The sequence below is a fragment of the Dipteris shenzhenensis genome, chromosome 18 (genome assembly GCF_047967505.1).
Source record: "Dipteris shenzhenensis isolate YYH24624 ecotype China chromosome 18, Dip_SZ_1.0, whole genome shotgun sequence".
Lineage (NCBI taxonomy): Eukaryota > Viridiplantae > Streptophyta > Polypodiopsida > Gleicheniales > Dipteridaceae > Dipteris > Dipteris shenzhenensis.
In genome coordinates this window covers 42,242,738-42,249,542 of record NC_141613.1, presented here as the reverse complement: position 1 = coordinate 42,249,542, position 6,805 = coordinate 42,242,738, and the positions used below count along the sequence as shown (strand labels likewise).

General features: G+C 41.5%; 1 pseudogene; it reads left to right on the top strand.

The window, feature by feature from the left end:
• The first annotated feature begins 2,326 nt into the window (after positions 1 to 2,326).
• LOC147891249 (putative pentatricopeptide repeat-containing protein At3g15130 pseudogene) lies at positions 2,327 to 5,099 on the top strand (annotated as a pseudogene).
• The last annotated feature ends 1,706 nt before the right edge of the window (positions 5,100 to 6,805 follow it).

The window sequence follows — 6,805 nt, the reverse complement described above, 5'->3', positions numbered from 1 at the left end:
CCTAGTGGTTGAAATTGTGACTGTCCTAAACCAACGTGGTGGTTGAAATTGTTTTGATTTGCTAGTATCTTATTCTATATGACCATATTAAACCAGCCCCCGGGGGTTGAAATTATTTTGTTTTCTCGTAGGTTGATTAGTTTAATTGAGGTTTAATTAGACCACGTTCTTGCACATATTGTATTTTGTTTTGTTTTTCTCGAAGCAGTACAAAAAGGGGGTTTGCATGTTGGGTCAACAGATGGATTGTATCTCAATTTGATGGGTAGGAATCTTGACATTTCAATTGGGAAGAGGAGCTTTGGACATTGGAAGGGGCCTAGTACGTCAGGAAACTCAAAGATAGGAATGTTTATTGTTGCCAATTTGCCAAACACACATAGGTTTTGACCTATGCATTGACCTGTGCAGGCAAGCTATGAATGATCTTAGATCTGGTTGTATTGGAGCATTGCTCCATGGGGATCGATGCCCTCCCGATGAATGTGCAGTCTGTAGGCCACCCGGATCCTCACTCATCATGTGTCGCAAGAAAGGCCAACTGGATCCTCATCATGTGTCCCAAACAACCACCGCGCTTGTTTTTGTAAATCCCAAACAATAAATTAACCCCACGCTTGTTTTTAGTATATCCCAAACAACCATCATGCTTGTTTTTAGTCATCTAATCGCATGTCATGCGATCCAATTGCATTTTCCTTGGTTGCAAACAAGGAAAATAGCTCCCACAAACATGCTGGTTCTCTATAACGATTGTCGGATTTCAACCATCGAGCTAGTGAAATATTAGAAAATGCATTTATTTATGGCGTCCCCTTTAGGCTGGTTCTCTTCAACTATTGTCAAATTTCAACCATCGAGCTATGACCACAAATCCACGGGTGACTACAAATCCTAAACGAATGAATTTCCTGACCACTGCACTGGTGGCAATTAATATCCTACAGTGCAGCGTGTTGGCGACCACTTATCCTGCACTACCCGTCTTGCTATCCTAAAACGGATCATATTGTTGCAAAAAGCTATACTAAAATAGTCCCCTTCAGGTTGGTTCTTTTTATCTATTATCAGATTTCAACCACCGGGCTGGTGATCACAAATCCTAAATGAATTACAAGCAATAGAATCGTACTTTTTTTATTAGGAAATGTCCATCAAATTATAAAGTCCAACTCAGGGAAACATTTTTAAATTATAAAGTCCAACTAAATGAAGCAGTCATAAGGCTTGGATACTTGGAAGCTTGCTTCTTGATAGTGAGAGTTCTACACAGTTTTATAAAAGATTGCTATTGATATTGGATAGTTGGATGCACGACTTCTGCAAAGAGCTTGATACTCAACATTCCCTCGATTCTTCATAACCAAAAAGCACTTAGTGCTTGGACCTTGATTCTTTTAGTCATTTGATATAGTACAACTACGTTAATCACAAGTTTACTTTACAACTTGCTCAAACTTCTTTAGAACCTTGCTAGAATACTTTACATTCAATCGTCAAAGTGCATCGTCTTTCTTTGCCTTGATTTAATACTAATACTTTATTGCAAAGATACATGCCTTTCCATTTTTCACGTCAACTAAGTATTACATAGCAATCTACAACGTGCATAACTTCCTTCTCTTAGAAAACAATTCTTGATCCTTGTTTTACATCAACATTGCTCGCATTTACATGTTTACATGATACATACTTAAAATCATTCTTAAAAGAAAAAAACACATGGTGCATGAAGAGAAAAACAATGCGAAACATTGCCATTCTTCATATTGGAACCAAGAGACATGGCTCAAAATTTCCTACTAGAGGGGGCATGCATGCTGTGTTGCGTTTGAAACAAAAACAAAGCTTTAATAAAATGTGATACGTTTGAAACGCAAACAAAGCTTTTAACACAAGGGCATTTGCACACTTTAATTCATTAACATTCGCTCATATTGATTTTATGCACCCGTGGATCTCAAACTACGACATTGTTCAATCCATGCACGCCAAATATCTTGCTCAACTCGTCAAGGTCAAGGGTCAGCTCAAATGTGATCCGAGTCATTTGATCAACCGGCCCTACAACGCAAAAAGCTCATAAAGGAACCCGCGAAAAAAGTGCCATGTGGCAGCATCACACTAGTGCGTCTCCCTGTTTTCCTTTCTGGTCGAAATTTGGCCGGATTTTGGCTCCGGGCCCACCGGCCATGGCCGGGATCGAGCGGGATTCCTCCCGAGAAAGGCCACCCCCTACGTAGTCCGTCCCCTAATGGACTCCCTGAGGAATTTAAAGGCCGCAGCTCCCTTGACGAGTTGTTGGTTTTCAAGGCATAATGCATGTCTCCTTCAGTCTGCTGATGTTTCATTTTAAGAACTGTCCCTTAAGTTCTCAAATGATAGATGATTTCGAGTCCACTCTTAGAATTCTCTCTAGCATGATCACACAGCTGTCAAGTCCTCAAAACAAAAATTTCGCTCACAGACCTTCGTAATCGAGCCATAGGTGAGTGCTAGATGTGGTACTTCAGGCGGAGGACATGCCCAAATCGAGGGATAGTATATATAGTTTACTCAGGGTGTCCACTAAAAAGAGAGACTTGGCTGGTGCAAGGCGAGTACAGTCTCTGATGGTGACCGCTGGGCTTGACTCTGTGACTGTTCTTGGGGACCATCTTATACGCCTGTTTGGCTCGTGTCGGAGCTTACTGGAAGCCAACCTCGTTTTTTGTAAGGTTGAAGAACCAAGTGTTTTTACATGGCAAGCTATCATTTCAGCACATTCAATAAACGGAGAAAGTCATATGGCTCTTGACTTATATGATAGAATGCTGCAACAAGGCACTCATCCAGACAAAGTTATGTTTTTGTGCATCTTGAAAGCATGCGGCACTATAGGAGCCATACAGCAAGCAAGACTTATTCATGATAATATGATCCGAAGGAGAGATGAGTGGGACATAAAAGTTGCTAATACGCTTGTTGACACATATGCCAAATGTGGAAGCCTAGAAGAGGCAGCCAGAGTGTTTCACAGATTGCAAAATCGAACTGTGGTGTCTTGGACTGCAATGATTTCTGGATGTGCAAAGAATGGGCATGGTATTAAAGCTCTTGGATATTTTGAGAAAATGAAACAGGAGGGCATAGAACCAGACAGTTTTACACTCTCATGCGTCTTGAATGCATGTGGCAGCATAGGAGACATAAAGCGGGGCAAGCTGATGCAGAACCAGATTATGGGAAGTGGACTTGAATCAAATTTGATTGTTGGGACTGCACTCGTTGACATGCATGCCAAATGTGGGAACCTAGAAGAAGCTTACCAAGTGTTTGACACGTTACCAACTAGAAATGTCGTGTCATGGAATGCAATGATTGCTGGCTACGCCCAGCATGGGGATATTGCTCATGCTTTACAACTTTTTGAGCGAATGCAACAGGAAGAGATAAGGCCAAGTGTGGAGTCGTGGAATGCAATGCTTTCAGGATATACACAGCATGGGCTTGATCTTCTTGCACTTGAACTTTTCCAGAGAATGCTGACAGCAACAACAAAGCCGGATAAAGTCACTTTCTTGTGTATCCTGAAAGCATGTTCTGGCATAGGAGCTTTAAAGCAAGGGAGGGTGATACATCACCAGATCATTAGAAGTGGACTTGGGTTAGAGGGTGTGATTGGGAACACTCTTGTTGACATGTATGCAAAATGTGGCAGCCTGAAGGAGGGCCGCCTAGTACTTGATAAATTGCCGAAGCGAGATGTAGTGTCATGGGGTGCAATGATTGGAGGATATGTCCAGCATGGCTTCTATCTCCTTGCCTTGCAGTGCTTTGATGAAATGCAACAAGAAGATTTGAAGCCAGTTTGTGAGACTTTTATCTCTGTTCTTGTGGCCTGCAGTCATTTGAAGGAAGTGGAGCAAGGTCATCAATACTTTGCATCCATGACGAAGGAGCATAACATTGTACCACGTATTGAGCATCTCAACTGCATGGTTGACCTTCTTGGTCATGCAGGCCTCTTGAAAGAGGCTGAAGAGATGCTCTATACTATGCCAAAATTGCCTACTATGACTGGTTGGATGTCTCTCCTCACTGCTTGTAAATCTTTTGGCAATATCGAGCTGGGAAGAAAATGCTTTGATCAAGTTGTTTACCTCAATCCCAACATTGCCTCTGGGTATATCCTTATGTCCAGCATCTATGCTGATGCTCACAGATGGGATGATGTCCATACAGTGCAACAGCTTAGAGAAGATGCTGGGGCATGGAAACAGCCTGGAAGATCCTGGATCGAGGTTGACTGTGCAGTGCATGAATTTTCTGTGGCAGACAAAAGTCACCACTACGATGACATCATCTGTGCAGAATTAAAACAATTAAGAAGGCAAACAGAGGAGGAAGGATATGTGCCAATGTTACAGCTTGTATTACAGCCAATATCAGACGAGAAAAAGGAAGATGTCTTGTGGGGACACTCTGAGAGACTTGCTGTAGCTTTTGGGCTTCTTAGTACACCCAGAGGTACAACTTTACGGATTACAAAGAATCTTCGAATTTGTCCAGATTGTCATAATGTTATGAAGATTATTTCCAAGGTTAAAAGGCGGCAAATTATAATTAAGGACACATACTGCGTTCATTACTTCAAGGATGGTGTATGTTCTTGTGAAGCTCAGTAGTTTTGAGTGCACGAGTGGTTTATTAGTTTAAATCTCTCCCCCATGCTCTCCCTTAAAACAATCCCCGAATCCATCTGCACTCTGCACACATCCCCCTGTTTGGCAGAAAAAGATCCTTCCAGTGGAGGTTACTAGTATTCCATCATATAAACTTATATTTGCTCGTCCTCTTGGAAGTAAAACTGCTCTTGCTATCTCATCAGTCATGGCTGTGAAAAGAAAAACAAGCTTGGGAGTCGTTGGAAAGCAAGGTTGGGAGTCTCTGAGCCAATACATGTTTGGGCAGGAGTTAAGCAAGAGAATGCAAGGAAAAGGATAACGGAATACTAGAAAGGGAGAGCAAGTTATGCCTTACTGTAGCACGGACAAAATGATGTCGATTATGGATGTGGACTGGGAGCCTGGAAGCAAAAGGTAATCATGGAATCTGCTAATGGGTAAATTTTTATGCAAGCAAGAGGAGGCTGCTGCAGAGCAGTGGGAAAATGAGTGTATGGCCTTGGGAAGTATGATTACCCAATAGTCTGTGATGTACTGACGAAGCAGTATGGGTCTAAAGCTTACTGGAAGAATCAAATCGCCAGTATGAATCATCATTCATGGACAATGAGGGATGGATAATTATATCGTACCTCTAGCAACAAAACAAAGCCACACATTTGTGGGGGAAGTAGATGAAAGAAAAAGATGCTTTACTGTGCTGGTCTTCAAAAAACAGTAGACATTCACAAAGCATTGAATACAAAGAAGTTTAAAACCTGTCTTTACTCAATGCCTTGTATTTACAGGCCAGTGAGGGAAGACATGTTCAAACCCCGTCAGCATTTCCAGCTATCACACTTGTAGTCAATGCCTTCTCTTAAACTGTGAATATTGTTCACCATATAGGTAGGGATTGTACATATCATCATGACGAGTCCATTAGGAGTGTACGATAGTGTGACATGGCAAATGGTCCTAGGCACTGCCCGCATGCCCTGCAACCTCTCCATATCTTACCTGCCCATGTTTTTTTAAAAGTCCTCTTTGCCAGCACTTTATCCAATCATGAATGTGTCCATGTTCCCTGCTTGGACCAGAACAGTCCATAGCTCTGTATCTTGCCTTTCTCATCTACACTCAGGCCCCCTCAGGCATGTGCATGTGCATGTGCATGATTAATTTGTATGTGTGCATCTATATGTGTGGACATACGCACCTGTGCGTGCACGGGGCCGTGGGCACACACGTGCGTGCGCGCGCGCACACACACACACACACTAATGATGATTGGCTATCTTATAGTGCTTGCCAAGGCTAGGGTTTCTTGTAGTGCATGCCAACACCAATGTTAGTCATTGGCACTCAAAAATAGTACAAAGGCTCATCCAAAGGTCCTCTTTTCTTTGACACTTTAAATGTGGGTGCATGATATTACTGGAAAACATACAGAATGCATAGATAAAATGCTATGACGAAATGGTGCCCTTCTCAACATTAAGACACATTTGGGGATAAGATATCCTAGGGCTTTATCTGGTTACAATTCTTCAAAACTACTATTTGCAGTGGTGTACGACAAAATCTAAGGAATTTCTTGAAGCAGGCATATGTGAAACAGTCAATATTTTTCCGCCATGTTTTGTCTGTTAAGGAAACCTCAAAACGAAGATTCTGAAGGCTTTGTGGAAGGAGTAAAATAATCAGATACATGAGGTAAAATGTTCTGCATAAGATAAAATGTTCTATTTTTTTTCTCATCATAGAAGATATATTACCATCAAAAGTTACTTTACAAATGGCCACATGACCACCATGTAATGTACTAGCTTTTCGTCACTAATCACTCTGAACCACGTGTGTAGCTCGGAGTACCCTCATCCAGTATATTGACAAAACGTCACTAATTACTGAGAACCACGTGTGTAGCTCGGAGTACCCTCATCCAATATATTGACAAAACGTCCTCTTGGAAGATATCCATTTTACCAGTGAAGGCTATCAAAATTGGAAATTATACTCCTAAAGAAACAATGTTTTTCAATTTGGTAATCCTATGATTTTCATAATTGGCAACTTGTAATCATTAATTCATGGCTTTCATGTGATTTATCTGCACAATGTTCATTGCACTAGAAGGCATTTTTGTTCCTTATAAA